This window comes from Polyodon spathula, chromosome 4 (genome assembly GCF_017654505.1).
Source record: "Polyodon spathula isolate WHYD16114869_AA chromosome 4, ASM1765450v1, whole genome shotgun sequence".
Taxonomy (NCBI): Eukaryota; Metazoa; Chordata; class Actinopteri; order Acipenseriformes; family Polyodontidae; genus Polyodon; species Polyodon spathula.
This window is the reverse complement of record NC_054537.1, coordinates 83,436,636-83,458,062: the sequence shown is the minus strand read 5'-3', so window position 1 is coordinate 83,458,062 and position 21,427 is coordinate 83,436,636. Positions and strand designations below refer to the sequence as shown.

Here is a 21,427-nt window from a genome sequence, read left to right as displayed (position 1 = left end):
TAAATATTCTTCCAAGTTAACTTTTAATGGAAAAAATGATTCTCCCTTGGGCCTGATTTATAAAGGTCTTTTCTCCAATGTGAAATTTACAACATGCTTTGTGATAGAAAAATAAAACTATAAAAATGTGTCAATATATGGTTTTTGGAATACGTTTCACAAAACAAAACAAAAAACTCTGTGGTGCAAATTGCATTCAGGTGTAAAGTCCTTTATACATCTTACCCGTTGTCTCTAGTTGTTGGTGATAAACCTGTTACTTACAGTTACTTCCTTGGATTTCCTTGACTTTTGTGGTTCATGGATATAAACGCAGAGGTTCTGTACCATTAAGTGTAAGTTTCTCGATGTCAGCACATTTTTACTTACTTTCCACACAGCAGTGATAAATATTCAAAGAAATATCGGTTCTTAATATTACTAAAAATACTCAACATGTATCTACCAAACACATTTAATAAAACACAAAGATCGATAGACTTCAGTAGGGTATTTATGATAAAAGCATGATTCTTTATGGGAGCATGAATTCAAATAGCTGGATTGAAATCAGCTGCATTTGCTCTAATCACTAAAACATTTTAAATGGTTTAAATCATTTGTAAAGTGTAAAATTAGTTAAAGATTCCCTACAATAATTAGGAAGCAGTCAAGGACACGTTTTATTTTATTTAGGGAATTGTATAGTACAGTTTAGAAGATAAGCACATCTGTCAAATAGACACTGTTATAAAATGGTGCCTGTTTGTCTGGCTACTAATCTCTAATTGATGAACATGCTAGCTTCTGCATTAGACTGTGAGCAAAGCAAAAATAAAGGATGCACTGAAATTGGTATTGAAGATATTAAAGGCTATGTAGGGGCTAGGTGTATAGCTAAATTATATATTCTAATAATATGCTAATTATTAAGCAATTTAACAATTAGTATTCATTACAGTATATAAATCCTTTGTGATCTCATCCTCTGAAAATAACAAGAGATTTACATGCTATAACAAACAGTAGACTACTGTTCTCCCCTTGATTGAAGTTCCAGGCTGAGGTTGCAGCCTTGCAATTGAGACTATTCCTTTTGTTTAAACAATAATGATTTATTCGTACAACATGACAAGCAAACAAACAGCAATATCATTCAAGTAATTAGTCAAAGCAACTTCTATAGAATTAACTGTAAGAGAATCTTTCAAAATTGCTTAGCTTGAAACTGCAATTTGCATGCAATTACAATGAAAACTCTTTCCTAGTTTCCCTTAAACAAAAGCATGAAGAGGTGACCTTGATTAAGACTACTCAGGATGTCTCTGAATTTGTAGTCTTAAAGAATTTACTTAAATTACTAATCTGTCTCTATTGTTAAAATAAGACAATATGACCCACGGGTAGGCAGGGATCTAGAATTGTTATGGACTACACCTCTAATGAATGATTATGAAATTCTATGTTTATGTTATTTAGTACAATATTTAGCATCTTCTACCATATTTCAAGTTTTAAATTGGAAATATAAAGGGGGTTTGGAGTGAAGTAAGAAGTAGTTAATTATTATAAATATAATACCTCATTCATAAAGATTGCATAATTATAAAACAACCAGGTCCCCTGTTTTGTGCAATTGCAATGCTTTCTGTCATAATTCAGAAAACAATTCAGTACCATCAGCTAATTAGTTTCCTGATCTATCAGATGGTCAACTGCCACACAGTAGAGCTTACATCAATGAGCACTATCGCTTAGTAATGCACTTCTCCATTCCACTGTCAAACATTAGAAAAGTATAATTAACCTGCTAGACCAGTTTTTCCAGCTGCTAGGGCCAGCATTTTCAAGTCAACACTGGACAATAGCAGCATAGAGAAAAATCTGCAAGTTACCTTAATACACAAACATAGGAACCCTTTTGTTATGTATTTGTGGGTCCGGAAGTAAGAGAGCCCAGACAAAGAGAACCATATAAAATAAAACATTGTTTATTAATCATTAACACACAGAACACACATCTCCAAGAACATGAAGCACACACGTGCCTTTGCTTTTATAACATGCAGCTTTACACGTGTTGATATACAGTGTAACAATTTGGGTATGTGCTGTGCACGTGAACATGCTCTGCACCTTAAGAGTAAGACATAATACCTTTAGAGAAATAATTTTTTGTATTCGTGTGGATCATTCATTGAAGTAAGCTTCCATTCCATGTTAACCGGAAAGGCCAGCCACTGAAATGTACAAAATGTTTCTTAACGTCAACTGCTGTGGTTCAAAATCACAAAGTTATACACGATTCAAATGACTTAATGATTATTTAGGGATCTTTTTTTTTTTTTTTAACATGGGAAAGAAGAGCAGACAGCGGCAAAGGCAGGACAAACAGCAGCTGAAGAAATGTAAGCTGCTGCAGCCACCACTGGAGGACCCGGCCAGCCTCTTCCCCTGGTGTTCCTGGTGCGGGAAGGAGGACCATCGTTGGCGGTCCTGCCCAGATGTGCCACCGGCAAACTGGTGTGACCGGTGTGAGGAGGATGGCCACAACTGGGCAGGATGCCCCTACAACCAGGCCCAGGAGGAGGTGCAGTGTTCACCCCGGGCATCAGGGGCCACCCCACTACCTCCAGCACCACCACCTTCACCACCGTCCCAGGAGATCTGGGACTGGTTGATGCACCCTGAGGCAGACCTCGTCCATGATCTCCCCATAGTTATCAACACACTGTGGCGTCGAGATGGGGAGAGGTGGGAACAATGGAAGGAACAGCACCACCCGGCGTCCTTCCTAGAGGTTGCCCTCATGGTGGTTAATTACCTGGCGGTAGACATGGGAGATGCCCCATGGGAAATGAGATGTCTCTGGGCCTCTATCCACTCACCAGCCTGCCGCACCCTAGGATAGGCAAATCCTGATCTCCGGTTTAGCTTCATCCTCTCTTATTGATGAGGGTGTATGCGAATCAAATAAGACTTGAATACTGATTGTGTTAATCTGTTTCTACCACACAAGGTGATATTAAAACAGATTTGTTGTCATAATCTAAATGAGAAGCCTGATCTTTTCATGATTTGGTATCAAAGAACACAATCATCACATGCTCACTTTACACACTGATGAAGGTGTGTGACAAAGACTTGGCTTTTTAAAAGAAAGATTTTAAGAAGTGTTCAGTGAGAACATTTAAAATATTCTTGATTCACCACAGGAATTAAAAAATAATAATAATCTGGATTCAGTTCTACCCGCAGTTATCATGTTATTACTTCTCAGTTCTATTGTTGTTGTTGCTGTCACTGATAAAATCGTTAGCCAGAATATTAGTCAGCTTCACTTAAATTGTCAATATTAGTTTCCCTGGGAATAATATGAATTTCCCTTATATTAAAGGTAGCAGTTCATAACATCAAGTAATCAATATTTATATATGGTCATGAACAATACATAAAATATCAGCTTATGAACACATAGAACTAGTCAGCACTCAGATACACGTCAGTCAAGTTTTACCGTCCTTGTATTAAGAATAAAATCAATCCCTATTATATAATCCCCAATTTTCTGATACAAAGCCCATCTCTTCAATGTTACAATTCACTTGTTAAACCATCACAGCCCGTTACAGTACATCTAAATGGAATCAATGTCTTCATGTACAGTTCCTCAAACTCAAGTCATATTATTTTCTTTCCATATGAAATGTGTGTGTGTGTGTGCGTGTGTGTGTGTGTGTGTGTGCGTGCGTGCGTGCGTGCGTGCGTGCATGCGTGTGTGTGTGTGTGTGTGTGTGTGTGTGTGTGTGTGCAGGGCAGGGGGTTGTTTGAGTGGTAGGGGGCGGTTTACAACATGCTCACCTAAATACACGTCAAATCAGAGGAAATAATCAGATATGCGTCACACTCTAACCGTCATTGAAGTCAAAATTCTATAGGGTTGAATATGTAAGTGCTGACTGTACCAGCTCTTTTAAAAAAAAGCCTCTATAACCAAATGATTGATTTATATGCCAAAAGCTAGTACATACTGTTAGGACTTTTAGTCCTGCCTGGGCATCTAAATTCTAGAACAATTCATAACACAAATCAGGAGACAATGTGCCAAACATCAACAATATCATTAGCTTTTTAAAAAGAACGCTGCAGCAAAGGTCTTCCTCATGTCTATTGTACATTTCTGATAACAGTTTGTATTGATCCATTTCCCTGCAACTGTAATACACAAAATATTGATCATACCAGCTTGTTTTGAAACTGTAAGAAGGGTATTATATAGAAAATTCCATCTTAGGCCCTTGTGAATTGGATGTTAATGCAGGATGACCCCTGGCCTGCCACAGGATGTTACTGTTTTCAATGTGATTTCTTCTAGACATAAAAGCTGTATGAAGAAAGTACCCAACCCATACATCAAGTATGACACTTGCCCCAGCTAAAGCCCCCCTGCTCATCATATGTCTTGTGTAATTCTCTAGGATGATGGTAATTTTATTTCCCCTGTTACCAATAAAACCCACATTAGCTCTTATAAAGGGCACTGGAGATAAACTTTGCATCATGAAGTTTAAGGAAAAAGTAATTTTAAATGCACCGATAACAAAATAAAGCATATCAGATTAATGTTTTTATTAACAGTAAGGTATACAAAGAAGTTTTTCATTTATCAAGAGCGTGCAGGAAAGGCAATCAATAACCCCGAGCAGGTCTATCATGCCTGGAAGAATTATCTGTACCCAGCCCCCCTGCGACAAAGCATCATCTGTGCTAAGAGCAAAGGCAATTGGTTAGATAAAAAAAAACCTACTAGGATATTTGAAAACAGTTTAACATTGTGGTTTGTAGCAAGTTTTTTTGTTCAATTACTTCAAGGTCTCTGGTTCTGCAGTGAATAATAATCTGTTTTTAAATTAGTTTTTTTCTGAAAATCTGTTGAATCTTGATTAGCACTACTTTGACATGTTTTTAATACTTTTACTGCTAATTTGTTAAACATTATAATAAGTAAATGCATATTTGGGGTCTGGATTCATTGCATTGTGATTAGGTCTGTTTTACAGTACATGCATTTATTTTCACTTTAACAAAACAAGTAAACCTATTAAATCAGTGTACATTTGTTTTTAAAGATAAATGTTGCTACATTAATTTTTGCTGCCACTACTTGTCTTTTTTGTCTCTAAAAATATGTTTTACTTTCATTTTTAATTGTTAGATGTAATTTTTAAACAGCAGTTGTGTTTATATCTACCACAATTGATATAAATTACAAAACGATTCAGAAGCATCAGCCAATCAGCTTCCCTAGTGGACTTCTGTCAGACGGTAGATGCCCGCCTGAGCCCACATAAGTGCTAGCTTTTTCATTTTGACTTGCTGTATTGAAAGATCAGTTCACATCTATTAGATAGCAAAGACTAAACAAAGACACAATTGATCCAAATGTATTTCATTAACCACTAAAACCAATCAATACTGACGAATATCAATTCAAAGCAGTCAAATGTATTAGACCATTATATTTGCAATCACAATACAAATGATGTAGATGAGTAAGGTCGTTAAGAACAATGCATGGGTCATTATAATTCATGCATCTAAGGCAACTTGTGTCTAAGTGACTTGTTTTCTATTTAATGAACAATGTAGCACCCATGTGTACTGGGACAGGGTAGCTGAGTAGATGATGTCCCCAGAACAAATATGGAAGATGACAGAGAACACACAGGCAGGCCGTTTAATTAAACACAAAAATAAATAAAAAGGTTGAACAAAAATCCTGCTCACAGAGCAAAATAAATATTTAAACAAAAACAGGTCAAAAACACAAAAATTGACACCAACTAAACAAGTACGGTGCTGATGCTTCCAACACGCACAGCAGTTGTTTTCCTTCTTTAAATTCAGTTTTGTTTTTTTGTCTTTACCTCACACACACGTTCCTTCTCTCGAACATCTTCACGGAACCAGAAAAGCTGCAGGCTCTTATACTTATGACCAGCTCCGTATTAACACTAAATTAATCCATTTCAGAGATGGTCACATTCCACACGAGTTCATCCATCCATGCTGCCAGACAAAAACAAAATATTGTATTTCAAATCAAACACAAAAATATATTTAAATCATAAAATAAAATTCTCCCATACTAAAATAAACAAAATACATTCCTTTTTAAATAATAACAATAAACACAATACATTTAAATCAGCAGGTCTTTGCCCTGTCCCTTTTTATTAAGTTCATGGCTTTTCTGCCCTTCTCCATGAACTATGTGCAGAGCTATTTCCTGCCCTGCTACATGTACCTTTTAGAACCTTGTTTTGCCACTGTGGGGAAACCTTTTTAGGTGCTTCTAAGAAACTTTTTTTTTACATGGATTCTATATTCTCTATTTGCAGACGTTCTGTTTTGTGATGTAGTCTAGTCTAGTCTAAGCTATGAAACGTGTATTGAAAATTGGAGTTTGCAAAACAATACTTTGTCCTTGAAAACGATGTCTCCTTCTTGCTGCAGACAACTCTCCCACATTACCTTACCTTGTGCATAGCCTACTGTCTGACTGAAGCAAATTAACACCTGCTTTTCAGAGTTCTTAAAATAATCAAGCAAATACGAGGCTTGCAATTACTGGCAGCTTTAATAAATTAGACAGAATATTTAATAGACCTCATTCGGAGACCAAAATAATAATAATAAATAACACTGGGACCCAAACGATGTATCCTCCCCACAATTATACACACACAACCCTGTTACGAGAAAGCTGTGTTTGTGACTGTTTTGTTTGTTTGTTTGTGTATAATTGTCTTGTTTGTTACATCACATTAGATGGCTAACACGATTCCAGAGCTGTCGCCAAGGGCCAGCACTAAAGCCAGACTAGCACCACAAAAGTAACAGATCGTTGCTCCCCTTTTAGAGTGCCTTCGCGGATGCCGTTTCTTTTTTGCCAGCGCCAAAACCAACCCTGGCTAGCCTTAAATTCAAACTCCGGTCCTTTCAATCATTTTGCCAAGTCTTGTGCTTTTGCTTGCAGGATTGGGCCTGAAAGAGGTGTTCCCAGGCATATAGTGTAGAAACGATGTCATCATTTTCGTCCATTTGTGTGTTTGTTTTGAATGCTCTAAGCTTTTCATCCATCCTCTCACAGTTGATTCGCCAACTTTCAAATTTTTTACTCAATCAACAGCTTTAAGCTTTTCTTCTACAGGCACGATTTTTCATTTAGACATTTTCTTTTTAGCCTACTCAGTAAGTAATGTTGCGCTCCGCATAGAAAATTCAACCGCCATATGTTCAGCGTTCTAATTGGGTTAATTATATTCAGAGGCATGCGCATCTAGACTATAAAAAGAGGGAGCCAGCTCCTCGACCGCTATATATCCAAATCCAGTGGTATAGCGGGGGGCGATATAGGGAGTGGGTGGTGTATTAAAGAGTAAACTAGTTTGAACTGGCTTTGACATCAACACAGGTACAACAGTAGGTTAAATAAGTTTATAAAGTGCTTAAATGTGAATCATTATTCTAGAAGCTTTGGGCAGATTCCCCTTGAATGGGAGGTGTGTTAAAGGTGTGAGCTAACAGGCATGTCACCTCATGATTGGATACTGAACAAGAAGATGTGAAGGGAATCTCCCATGATGTTTGTGTAGAAATATATGTATTCTTCCTGTTATAACTTGTTCTGTTTGTTTCCTTGAATTGAACCCATAGATATCTGTGTTCTAATACAAACATAAACATTGGTCAGATGGAGACTTGTAGTTGAAGTCGACTTTAAATAATGTCTATATGTTTGAATTGGGAATATGCCTTTCTTTTATATAAAGTGTTTTTGACCAAAAACCAATTCATCTGTCATTTTTTCCCTACATGGTGATCAGCTTTTTAGAAGCAGGAGGGTGGAAGATAGTCACATGATATAACTATAAATAAATAATACCAAAATGCCCTACCAATACTATGAATGATTTACAACTGTATTCCATATGGTTGTAGAGCTTTAAACTTTTTGTTTGCATTCCTGTGGCTTTAAAAAAAAAAAGGAGTTGGTTGTTTTTTTTTTTTTTTTCTCAAGTGGCAAAAGCCTTATTGTACATGTAACTGCAAGAGAGCTTCACTTGACCTTGCAATGAGGTATCCAAATACCTGAAGTGAAGCAGAGCAACAGAAATGAAAGTGGAGGGCCCCATCTGCTCATCTGTAATGACTGTACTATTTGCAGGAAAAAAAGGTTTATCTGGAGCAGCTGGTTTCTCTCCAAATGACCTTTTAGCATTTCTCCTCTTGTCATCTGACAGATGTGTCAACTTGATAATTTCAAAAGGCCCTGAATAAATAACCAATTCTGAGCAAGGATGACCCACAGCAATGGATGAGCACACAGCACACTACAGCAGCATAAAATACCTACAGAAGAAGCAAGACAACATTGTGGAGGCTAAAGGGTTGTTTTTTTTCGCAGTTTCTTTCTTTTTGTTCCTTTTATTTTTGACTAAGTAGTTTTCCCGATTACAGATCGGGTGTTCTCTTGGAAAGGGAGACTGAAGTGAATTGAAAACTATTGCGATGTGTTTGCCCTTGGAGTGCTGCTATTAGCTGGTTGCAGGACTCAGGTGGTGTGTCAGAGCTCCAAATGGATTCCTCACTTACTTGGCTCACAGCTGAGGAGAATAGACTTTTAGGCTGAAGCTAATTGGCTCAGTGAGTGATTGGACATCTGTGAAGAGGTGACTACCATCAGACCTGGTCTGATAGTTTAATACCTTAAATAGGAAGCAAGTTGCTGCTGCTTTTAAGACTAAACCAAGGTGCATTGAAGCAGTACCTTTTTAAAACAATGTTGTAGGTCAGTTATTCAGATAGCTTGTATGAACAAATATACAAAAGACACTGTGTATTATAACAGACTGATAACTCACGGTGCCTGTTATTCTGAAGTCTCCAGATTAGAAGTTGTATTTATGAGCTGGAAAATTAAGCCCAAATGTATCAGTTATTTTTTAATTATTTGAAATTTCCCCAATTCAAAATTCTCTTGAGTTGAAGGACAGGCAATAGGTACGGAGGAGAATTATTTGATAGTTGTTGTGGTGAACTGAACATTTATTCATTACTTTGCCTTGTGTGTGAAAAGCAAGTATATCAAATGAGAGAACAAGCCCCAAAATAAATTGGAAGTTAAGCCAATTAGCTTTCTCCACAGCTACATTGCTGGCAAGCCAGGACCCACCCCAGGCCAAAACCAATCACAGCTCACAAATCCACCTTTTTGGGGTGTCTTAAGAAACCCCTTTTCTTTCCCCAGACACCCCAGTGTTAAGAGGAATTCTGGGATGTACAATATTGTGTGAAAAAAAGGGAAACAAGTGTAAGATACAATTACTTACACAATATGGTGCAATACTTTTCAAAATCAAAGAAACTGTAATCTAAAGGCAAATGTTTATAAAATCCCCACAGAGGAGGGGGAATATCTGCAGCCTGGCTAAGGTTACTAGAAGAGCTGCAGGGCTGTTTCTTGATGGAATTATTTGTGGAGTTCACTGCATGTTATTGATTTATAATAGGACCTGTGTTTCTTTTTATATCCAGACATGCTTCAATGATCTTATTCACAGGACAAGCCTGATAGCCTTGGGGACAGATTTTCAACTTAATATCAATGCTGAGGCCCTGCATTATAAAGATAACATGGTTGTGGGTAATGAAGAAGTCTGTATGCAAAAAACGGTAGAATTACTGATGAATTGTACATTTAATTACGAGCAGGATTAGTGGAGCATTTACAGCACCTGTTATACATCCTTTCAGTGGTTCCAGGGTTTGAGGTAATATTTTTTTTTTCTTCTTGAAATGTATTAGAGCACTGTTTCTCAATGACCAGACCACGGACCAGCACCGATCCATGACAGCTTCCTTACTGGTCTGTGGGATTTAAAAAATAAAATAAAGTACATTTAAAAAACATGGATACATTCTCCCCCGAAGTGTCTTAATTGGGTTGAGCTCAGTTGCCATGGTGCTGCCTGTTGCAGTTGGTGCTCATGATGGCGTGCATGTCTTCACAGTACTTAGTAGCGGCAGAGAGCAGAAAGTGACCTTGATGTGTTAACTATAAGGTCCAAAACAGGTGTCTTTGGTCCAATTTTATGGAATTGGTAACAGCTCAGGGAGGCATAATAGAGGTGGTAGTAACAAGGAATGTAATGAAAAGAAAGAAGGGTCAGAAAAGAAAAGAAAACATTTAGCATTCAACCGAAAATACGATTCCTCCTACATTAAGTATGGATTTGTTCTGAGTGAGGATGTAGAAAGCCCCAAACCTCTGAGCAATGATGCTATGAAACCTTCAAAAATGCTGTCACCTTGAAACTAAACATCCAAATTTAAAAGGAAAGCCAGTGGAATTTTTCCAGCAGAAGCGAGATGAAGTGAAGGCACAACAGAAACTACTGAATGCTGCCACAACAACAAATCAAGTTATGTTAAAAGTGTCATATCTTCTGTCCCTTCGCATAGCCAAATGCAAATCACCATTCACAATTGGCAAAGAATTAATAATACCTTCAGATGCCTGTCACAAAATCTTGGGTGATACAGCTGCCAAAAAAATTGCATTCCTTTGTCAAATGATGCCGTCTCACTTAGAATCACTGATATTGCAGAAGATGTTGAAGCCCAATTGATAGAGAGTAAAAACATTAGCCTGGTTTGCAATTCAGTTGGATGAGTCGACAAACATTTCTAATACTATAATTCTTATTGTTCATGTGCGCTACGCATATGAAGGTGCATTTCATAAAGATCTAGTCTGCTGTGAAGAATTGCCACAAAATACGACCAGTATAACAATTAAGTGATAGGATATGGACTCAAGTTGGACCACTGTATGGGAATTTGCACCGACGGAGTGACTGAAATGACTGGCAGACATTCAGGTGCAGTGACAAGAGTGATGGAAGTTGCACCAGGGATTCAAGCAACACATTGCTTCATTCATCGAGAGGTTTTGGCAGGCAAGAAATTGTTTCCAGAGATTAATGATGTGCTTGGTATAGTTATAAAAATTATGAATTTTGTGAAAGCAAATTAACTGAATCCTCACATCTTCACTGTTATGTGTGAAGAAGTGGGGGTTAATCACCACCATTTACTCTTACATGTTAAAGTGTGATGGTAACTTGGAGCCTTTCTAACTCAAAAGAAGTCTCGTTTAGCAGAATACCTTCAGGATTTACAATGGTTCACCAAGCTTGCATATTTGGCAGATGTATTTGATCACTTTGGTCAGCTCAATCTCTCCATGCAGGGAAGCAAGTCGTGTGTCATTGGATTTTTTGACAAGATCACAGGATTTAGAAAAAGTTCAAAATTTGGAAAACAAGAGTCGGGCACGATTGTTATGATATTTTCCCATTTTTTGCATATCTCACTATTGATGACAGTAAAGACGTCGATCTGCCTCTTCCACACGAAATAATCTCATCCCATCTAAAATTGACTCTCCAAAGGTTTGAACACTATTTCCCTTGTGACTCTGATCCATGGAAAGGGAAACAGTGGGTTTGTGATCCTTTCTTATCTCTGGAAGCTGAGACCGCCCTGTCACCATTATTGAAGGTCAAGTTGCTGGAATTGTTAAGTGATGAGGGTCTGAAGTTATAATTTCATAAAGTGACTTTACCTATTTTCTGGATTGAAGTCAGAAGTGACTACCCAGAACTTGCAGTCCAAATGTTGCTTCCATTCTCTTCCCCATACCTTTACGAAAGTGGATTTTCAGCCATGGGGCCACGAAATCAAAATATCATAACTGGCTGAGCATTGGAAACCTGCTCCGACTGTTCTTGTCAAACATTCATCCACAGATTGAAAAACATGTGTCTATGAGGTAGTGTGGCAATGTTGTCCCGCCCCTGTGTGTATTTCGGTGTTGTATGTTACTTGTAGTGTGTTAATGTTGGTGTATAGTCATTGGTACACGGGATGTAATATGGGGTATGCGCACAAGTGTTTAAAATGTATATTTGTATTTAGGGAAGAGGATTGCACAGCACTTAACATGCAGGTAAAATGTAATAATATGCAAGTACTGAGATTCCAAATGAATGATTGATTAGCAATCGAGTCTCGGTACAGCTGCATAAAAGCATCATGTTTTCACTCGCTCGGGTTGTGTGTTCGGTGAGTGGAGAACGGGATTGGAGACGGAGGTAATAGTAATTATAATAGCAGCTCACCGTGTTTGTCTGTATAGTTCATTTTGTTTGTCTCTTTGTTTTGGCTGCCAGTGCAGTACAGAGGTGTTCGGCATCTGCTAAAGACAGCACAGCACTAGTTCTTTTGTCTTGAGTGGCGAGCATGACAAGAATGAAGATGAATATTTTTTCTATGCTGGAAAGGGGAGTAAACCATTCCATCATTTGTAACCAGTAAACAAAAAGGTTATGAAATACTAATTTAAATCTCAACAGTGCATTATTTTCCATTATAAGCCAAATGTTGAGCAGCATTAAGGTGACAAGAAATACAGAGACTGTACATGTGACTTATAAAGCGTGGTGTATAAAGAGGGTAAAGCTGAGAAGTTGTCTATTGTCTAACATGCGATAAGCATAGAGGGGATTTGGGCGACATTTCTTCAACATGTGCTTGACGTGAGACTAGAGGGATTACGGTGGATTCTCAATAATTGGATTGGCCTCTTTTACCCAACAGGCAAAAACACCACTGGCTACAGTTTCTTCAGAAGTGTCAGGAAGATGACAGCCCCCTATTAGTCATCACTATTGAGCCACCAGTCTTCAACTTACCATCGAGAGATGTACATTTTAGACTGTTTCAATATTCTAGAATTCTGAGTTTCTATGATAAAACTGACTTGCTTACTTGTCACCCCACCTTCCGGAGAGCACCAACTGTTGAAAAACAAAAAGGTTCTTTCAAGTAGCAGTAAAGACTTCTCTTGGGGCAGAACAAGCAGAGCTTCCAAGAAATGTGTTTACAGCCAGCTCATCTGTAATGTTAAAATCTAATTTTAACTTAAAATGAGTAGGGTGTTCTGAACCCTTTGTTTCAAAGTTTTATAGTAATGGTAAACCAGGTGTGTTGTTGCTCTGGTGACTTATGTACTGTATCTCAGATGCAATTATCTAATACAAACATAATAAAGTTAATGAAATAATGTATGATCTTTAATGAAAAAATGAGACTCTAAAACGCAATTACCTGTTTGTATGAATAGTAAATAAGCAACCAGTTTCTCCTGCGAGTGATAATAACCCAGTAAGAAGCAAGAATATTAATTTATTATGAAATACATTTTAATCTGTGACTTCTTGTGACAAAGACAGAATGATTCTTGGTCATAAGTCTCCCTCCCAACCTGTGAGGGCGCTGTGTAAATGGAACAGAGTGCCATGGACTGGATGGCCAGACAATTAAAGGGGACGAAGCTACAGTACACTAAATCATCGACCCAAAAAGGAAACAATGTGGTAGCCGTGGATTGGAGGAGCGGTTGCAATCGTTAACCAAGGGGGCGTGACTGATAGTATATAAGGGGATGTAGTGAGGTGATCTGTTCCTTTGTTATATTTAATGCTAACCTAGAAGGAGAACCATGTTAAAGTATCGTGAGTGTTTTCGTTTGTTTTGTTGTATTTATATACCTGCTTGTTATTTATTAGATGGCTAACACGATCCAAAGGTGTTGCTTAAGGCCAGAACAAACCCGGACAACACAGCACTATTTTTCAAAGATAAATTGTATTTGCACTAGCACTAATAGTACTCATCCTGGACGGACTCATGTTTGTGTATTGTGTGTGTGTGAGTGTGTCTAAATACTATGCTTATTATTTCAGGACTGAACCCCATGTTTATTTAACTGAGCAGTACACATCATTGGGTACTGCCAGTCCTCCATTTATTGTTTACTGCTGTCATTAGACTATTTACAAAATAAACCACCATTTCACCAGTAACGTTGTTGTTGTCATTCTCTTGAGCACTGCATCACCTCTACACTTGAGCACTGCAAACCACTGTATATGTGTGTATATTTCAAAGCCTGACACTTGAAAGGTTGTTTAATTATTACACACCTCTTTCAGTTTATGTTGTGTGACTGGCTGTTATGCCTACATATATTAAAATTATCTTTTAATAAAGCTGAGGGAGAAATTCTTAGATCTGTCCTGTTTTTTTATTTCTATTTATAGATCTGGATTGGCCCACAACAATTGAAAAAAAGCTTTAACAGTTCTTTGTTACTTAAGGATACTGACACTAGTTACTGGGGTCTAAGCACTGTAATGCACACTTATAACTGACAATAGTCTGTCACCTACTCTACAGTTTAATATGAAAATATTAATTTGGGTTGTTGCAATTTACCATTGAAAAATATGTAGGATAAGGTTGGGATAAACTACAAAATATGAATATCAATACATTTATCAATGCATGTTTCTCATAGTAAACTTGCTTAGCATCGCAATTTTATAGCATGTTAAACTGTGCCTTGTTATAAGCTTTGCCATGCCTATTGCTTTACCATGCTATAACCACCATTAATCAGAGCACATATAAAAGCTGGAGCCCATGCATCAGCTGAAGCAACTTTTTAAGAAGACTCTATAGAGGGACGAACACACTGGCACCCACACGCCACATGATATTTTGGCTCTTCACATTAAACACTTTCCTTTTCTTTTGTTTTAACTTTTTATTTATTTATTTATTTATTTTGAATCCCTGGGGCCTCATCATCTCCAGGAACTTCTCCTGTGCTGTGATTTAGAATGTGCAGTAAAAAATGAAATGAGGATGTGCAGGTAGTTGGTTAATTGACCTTTATCATGCCTTCTGGTTCATTTAGGAATGGGAATTAAATTAACATGATAATTCATTCCTATTGTGTTAAGGCTGCTGTAACCCTATTAAATTTTATGGTCCTTGATTTAGGACTGTCTTTTATTAACTGCTTTTAATTTTCCATAGTGCCATGCGGTTCTAAAGTGCGATTTCACTCCAGCTCATCAGTTCAACCACATACAGTTGTTTTATGATGTCAGTTCCAAAATAAAGACTAGAATAAAGAATAGCATCCTGTAAAGGTATATTTTTAGTTTCAAACCACAATCTTTTGTGCTGACTTAACATAATGTGTTATTGGGTTTTAAATAAGAAGTTAATTACATTTAGAGTAACATTATAGGCTATGCAGTGTTTATAAATGACTGTTGGAAATACATACATAAACATGTTTCTCTTTGACAAAATGTTTTATCATGACTGTGGCAGTGCGATTGCCCTGCACAGTGGTAAATTAGTGTTGGTGTGGTTTCTATGTGGGAATGGGTTTATTGTGTATTGTTTTGGAGTTGATTAGTTTGATTGTATTATTGTTTACAGACGGGCGCTCGATTGAGACTTGCTGCCTGCTATGTTTGGTTGAGGGAAGGGCAGCAAGTGATTGGCTGTGCTGGTCCTCAATCAGCACGTGGGCGGGTCTCGACCGAGTGTCCGTCAGTTTAAAAACGTCCACGGGAGATTGCTTGGGGCTGCTACAAGGCCTGCCGTTTTTACGGCACCTTTTTGAGTTATAGTTTGGGGTATTGTGTTTTATTTTGCACTTTTTGTACGGTTTACTGTATTTGTCCTCTGTGCGTTACCATCGCTGGTAACGTCACATGACCGCCTTTATTTTACTTTCATTTTCTGTTTGTTGTTAATAAATCCTGCGCGCCTGTGCCGGCGTTTCAACACCAACCTCAGTCTCTCTGTATGCTTGAACAGCGGCGACCCACACGCGTGACTCGAGGAAGACCCTGTCACAATGACATACAAACATAAGTGATTCCAAACATTGTAAGCAGTGTGATTTGCAAATTTACAAAGATACGCGTATTCATCATGAAAGAGCACACATTTATAGAAGCATGTGTTTTACAGGCTTGCCAGCTATGGGCATTTATTTAGAAAGCTGGCCCTTTAAAATAAACAAAACAAAAAAAAAGAAAATAGAGTTGAAAGGTCACAGCACACAGGCACCACTACAGTATCCAAGAAACAGGGATCAGAAATCTCAGGGAAAAAAAGAGAAACCTCTGTTTATCTACAGTTTGCAAGAAATAGAAAATGTGTTCATTGGCAGGCTGCAGTATTTTCTTTAGCAATGTTTAGTTTTGGAAAAGTGAGTATTTGGGTGCACTGTAGTGTGTGAAAAAAGGTGTCAAGTTTTAAAAATAACTCGTGTATTTTATCTATCTAATATTGAATCTTTAGAACACTTGGAACATTTATTTTATGCCGTCATAGTAAACAGTTTTGGAATGGAATTCATACTTGGTTGTCTATACAAATGTCAAACTACCAGATTTTATGTACAGTATGGCATTATATGGTATTTTAATGCAACCTGTAATAGTGACATTTTAATTATTGCAAATCTTATTGTTTTGTTAGCAACATTTTTTATCGCAGATGTAAATGGGGAGGCTGGAAGCCTTCAGTCATCGCCTTTACTCATGAGATAAAACTGTATGTAAGATATCTAAAAATGCTCAATTCTAAACTAGCATGTAAGTCACATGATTTGATAACCCAATACCTTCTTGTTTAATGAGATTAAACAGTTTATAATGTCTTCATGTTATTCATCTCCCTAACATGTCATTAATGCAATCTGGACTCAATGTATCAACCCCTGTTAATGTCTATTGTATTTCTTATTATTTGTTCTCTTGTTCCTTTCCAATATACATTGGTACTGTAATGTCTGCATTGTTAAAAATAAATAATTGGAAAAATATATATATATATATATATATATGAAATTTGCAGGTACAGTGACCTACTGGGGGAGAATAATGGCAATAATGGCATGACCTGAAGTGAAACATACTCGAGCTATGTAGAAACACGAAAGTTACAGTTTTAGGTCTAGGCAGGGTGATTTGCAGCACTACATTTTCTTACCGTTATGCATCTCTGCGTATACCGCCCACTTTCACCACTTGATTTTGGTCCTCAAATGTTTGTTCCAACTTTAAAACATTTACACCATTTTTGTGTTGTGCTGTCAATGTTATATGCTATAAATGTGTCCTATCAAACTGCCTACTATAATCACAAATAAAACATTTTTGTGTATCTAAGGCAGGGCAGGTGACCTGATGTCTAATTATAAAGCCTTACATGAAAATGTGACAGGGCCATTATTTGTTTAATTAACAGCAATGTTAGAGTCATGCCTGTCTACAATCAAAATGAGATACCTCCTCTGTAAATACGTTTTTAATAATCTATTACTGAATGACCTTGCTAGTATCCAAAAAAAAAAAAAAAAAAAAAATGATGCTCTTTAAAAAATCACCTTAGCCTTATTGACTGTTTGGTGAAGAGTATGCCAATAACAACTGGTGTTGTTGATGCATTCTAAAATCAAGTTCAACCCTTTTTGCATATTACCAAAGGTAAATTACATTCTGGTTACAAACATGCTTTGCTAAATGAATATATTGTAATTTCAAGCCAGGCAAAGTGAAAGCATATTAATATGCGTTTACATCTGTTTCATATTAATATTCATGCCTGAATCCACATCTTCACATAAAGCCAATTTTCTGGCCATCTGTGTGATGGCTGGTGGAAGCAATGCATACGTTTGATTTGTGGGGGAGTGATAAATCATGTTTCCACATTTTACCCACAATTCCTTTTCCAGCGTGTTAAAGAGTTTTCCATGTGGTGTTTATTTGTTTCGGGAAAAAGACATATTTAGAAATGGAAGTAAAAAAAGAAATATATTTGTTATGCAGAGGATTTTGTGACATTTATTCAATGTTTATTATGCCCAAATCTTACAGACAATTAAACCAAAAAATCCTTTACAGATTCACTTCTTTTTTTTGCCAAAAAATGTATGATAATTAAAAACACACAAAAAGAAACATGCATGTTTAAATTTTAGAGAAAGTAACTCCAGCACATCTTACTATAAACTCTAAAATACACTGTCTGGACAACTGGGTTGTCCAGTAAACTGGTTGTGGTTCAGCAAGGGGTTAATATTCCTTGTTAATCTAAAAAAATCTAGTATTTGCCATGGAATAGACAGTATTATTTTTGTGTTTTTGGTGTTGGTATCATGTTCAGTCGTTGTTGGTAATGATATGCCCTTGTAGATGAGTTTTAAATAATGCCACTATTAAACCCCAGCACAAACCGAACTGGTACTTTTACAGACTTCTATGGTTCCATGGTACAGCAATAAAATACCAGTGTGTATGGAGGCATACCATTGTGATGGCATTGCTATGTCTAATTAGGACCATTCCATGAAATGTGCATGACTTTGATAAGTCTTTCATAAAAGACTAGTGACAAACCCAAAATACAGACTATTGGGATTGGGATTGAATGTAACAAACAGAACACTGTCATGGTGTATCCCTCTGGTGTTGCTCATACCACAGTAGCTGCTGATGTTTATTGCCATTGTCGTGCCACTACATTGCATTTAAAGATTGTCTGGTATGGGGTAATCACCTTCTGTTCTCTATGCTCGCACACACAAAACCACAAACACGTGCTGTATGCATGTACCCAAGAAAGTAAGTGACATCTCTGGTACAAGATCACACACAAAAGGACACACGCAGGCTTGTAGGTTTGCTGAAAGGGAGGCTTTGTTTGCACCAAACAGAATGGGTTTTTATAACACCGAATAAGAGAATTGTGAGGCAGGAGTCTTTGGCCCTCCACTGTCCCTGAACAATCCATATAAACTGACCGGGCAAGGATGTTTCAATGTTCTGTTTCTCTTTCATTGAGCATCAGTGCTGTTTTCAGCTACTTTCAAAGGCAGTGATAGCACAGCTTGACTATGAAATCCAGTCATTTTTTGGCATAAACCAAATGCCGCCCCAACCAGCCCAAGAGTTCAACATCACTCCAACACATGTGTCCAGTGCAATGACCACAGCGCATCTAATGCAAGCCTGCCTGCCATGTGATTTAGACAGCACTGGCACCTATGCAATGTTGCCTGTCTCTAGTAGACAGGGATAATCCATAGTATTGGGTGTTGGTTAGATTTATGGCTAGAGTTAGTCCTTCAGGGAAGTCCCAAGTGCAAATAACATAAAGCTTTAGGAGTGGTCAATAACCATTTTTTACAGCATATAATCAATTACGATATTAGACGCTCTTCTAATATGCTAGAGATAAAAATAAAAATTAATGATTTTTGGATGATTTGCATATTTATTATTTAGCATTCTTATGAAATACTGTAAGTGTGAAAGGTAATTTGTTAAGTGAAGTTCCTCACAAATCAATTCTCCCGCATTCTCTCCCTCTCTCTTTAACTAGCTTCAAGACTAAGTGACCTGAGTTTTAGTGGTCACATGCAAGCTCAGAATGAACATTGATCCCCTCTACAAAAATGAAAAAAAGTAACTGTAATAGCAGTACACCTTTAAAAATAATAGTAAACCTGTAAATTTAGTAAATTAGTAAATTTAAGATGCAAACTAGTGTCACTTTGTCTTTGCACTAATACATGAAAGGCAATTTAGGCACTTGACAGGCCATCTTGCATCTTTTTATGCATGAGGCAGGAATTTGTTAACAATTTAATCGCAGCATACATTCTTACGTGGGATTCATTAGGGAATGATTCAGACTTGGTAAATGCTTTTGTTGCCAATGGGAGGTATAAACTTGTTCACCCTCTGATATCTCTAATTAAATTTGGGTATTCTGAGGTTCTTTGGATCAAGTTGAGTATTACTCTGTTTGTTGTATCAGGCTGCCATTTCATTGAAGCGTGTCTATTTGTAAGTGTGTGAGTGTTAGGGGAACTGAATAGGTTCCTATGAAATCAGTCCCTTGGACTTTTTCATCTTTACGGTTATATACTTCTGTGCTCTTGTGTTTAAAATGATCTTTTTTTTTTTTTACCAAAGACTGTGGTGACTCAAAAATATTATAACCAATTTGAAATGTCTAAGTTCTGTAATAACAATTTTGTAACTAATTAATTTTATTTTCACCTGATTTCCTCAATGAACCACTTTATATGACAGCAGTCAGTGCAGATACACACATACATATGAAGACACTTGACCCACTGAATTTGCTTGAAACAAGATGTTGTAAGCTAAGCAGCAAGTCCAGGGAGGAAACATTTTGATAGATTGACACATCATCGATTATTCAATCCATATTAATGTTGCACCACATTCTCTATGTTTATTATATGTACAGAGATGGCAAAAAAGTTTGCATCACCTAGAATTTGAGGAGTGGGGCTATATGAACATAATTTAAACATTTTATTAACATCGTGTGATCAAAGAAACTACAAAATGATATCGCCAAAGTCTACCAGAAGCCATAATAGTAGTAGTGTTTCAGAATTTTCATTTTTGTCAGTTTTTCGTTAAGCATATGGAAAACTGCAAGTGGTATGTAATTCAATATGTAGCAGAATTAGTTAATTCTATGGGGTGATGCAAAACTTTTGGCTGTAACTATACTTACGATTTGCCAAATATCTTTAGTCAATCTCAAAAGTGAATTGACATGGGCTCCTATTCATCCAATTTTGAGACAGACCTGTAGATAAGATATACAGATAGATAAACAAAAAGTATTTTGCATCATTGTCTAGCAAGAACTGTAATACATTTTAGAGTTTCAGTGTCATTAATTTAATGTTATCATTAACATGCTGTTTATTCTTGAACTCCTGGAAGAATCAGCCTTCACTATTTCACAGATAGGACCCCAGTATATCTGTGGGGGGGCTCGGGAATTCTGTACAGGGAAAGGTAAGGAGGAGTGGGTGAGGAGGATGAGGAAAGGAAGGGGCAGCCCCAGGTGGCTGAATAGACAGAAATGCATGCAGACAAAGATTAAATATTCTCAATGGCTTCTTCTAAAGCTTGATAGGTTTCTAAACAATGACTGGCATCCCTCCCTGAAAAGCTTTTAGCTGATGAAATCAAATGCTTATAATGTTGTTGTTGTTGTAGTTGTTTTTTTTTTGTTTGTTTGCTTTTTTTTTCAATAATTGCGCAACTCTATCTGCTAAGTGTTTTTGTAAAAAGGCACTGTGACAGGGTACACCCCACCCCTGTGCATTTTATGTTTTGTATCATTTTGGATTATTATTTTAAATGCAGGATGGACGAAAAGTTATCTGCCATTACTGTTATTACTGGTATTTTTGTATTTACCGGTGAGACTGTGTGACTGTCGGCTAGTAATTATTTCATTAGCTAACAGCCACGTAGATTTATTAAAGTTGTGCAAACTATGGCCGAGGGGTTAATAAGATAATTAATAGCCAGTTAAAAGACTTCCAGCTTTGGCTGCATGGGGAGAGTGTGTTCAGAGGCGGAACGAGGTAAAGCAAAGTAAAGCT

The 21,427-nt window shown here is 37.1% G+C and overlaps 1 protein-coding gene across 3 annotated transcripts in view; it reads right to left on the bottom strand.

Annotated features, from left to right (window-relative positions):
• Positions 1 to 21,427, bottom strand: part of LOC121314982 (RNA-binding protein 12B-like) — a 62,990-nt gene that overhangs the window by 8,533 nt on the left and 33,030 nt on the right. The window contains exons 3-4 of one of the 3 annotated variants that reach the window (XR_005950183.1): positions 20,542 to 20,616; positions 5,907 to 6,048 (exon numbers count right to left, since the gene is read on the bottom strand). The gene's annotated coding sequence lies outside the window, so the exon portion shown is untranslated. Of the gene's footprint in view, positions 1 to 3,737; positions 6,049 to 20,541; positions 20,617 to 21,427 lie in introns of those variants that run through there. The other 2 variants (XR_005950182.1, XR_005950184.1) reach the window with 2 other exon arrangements.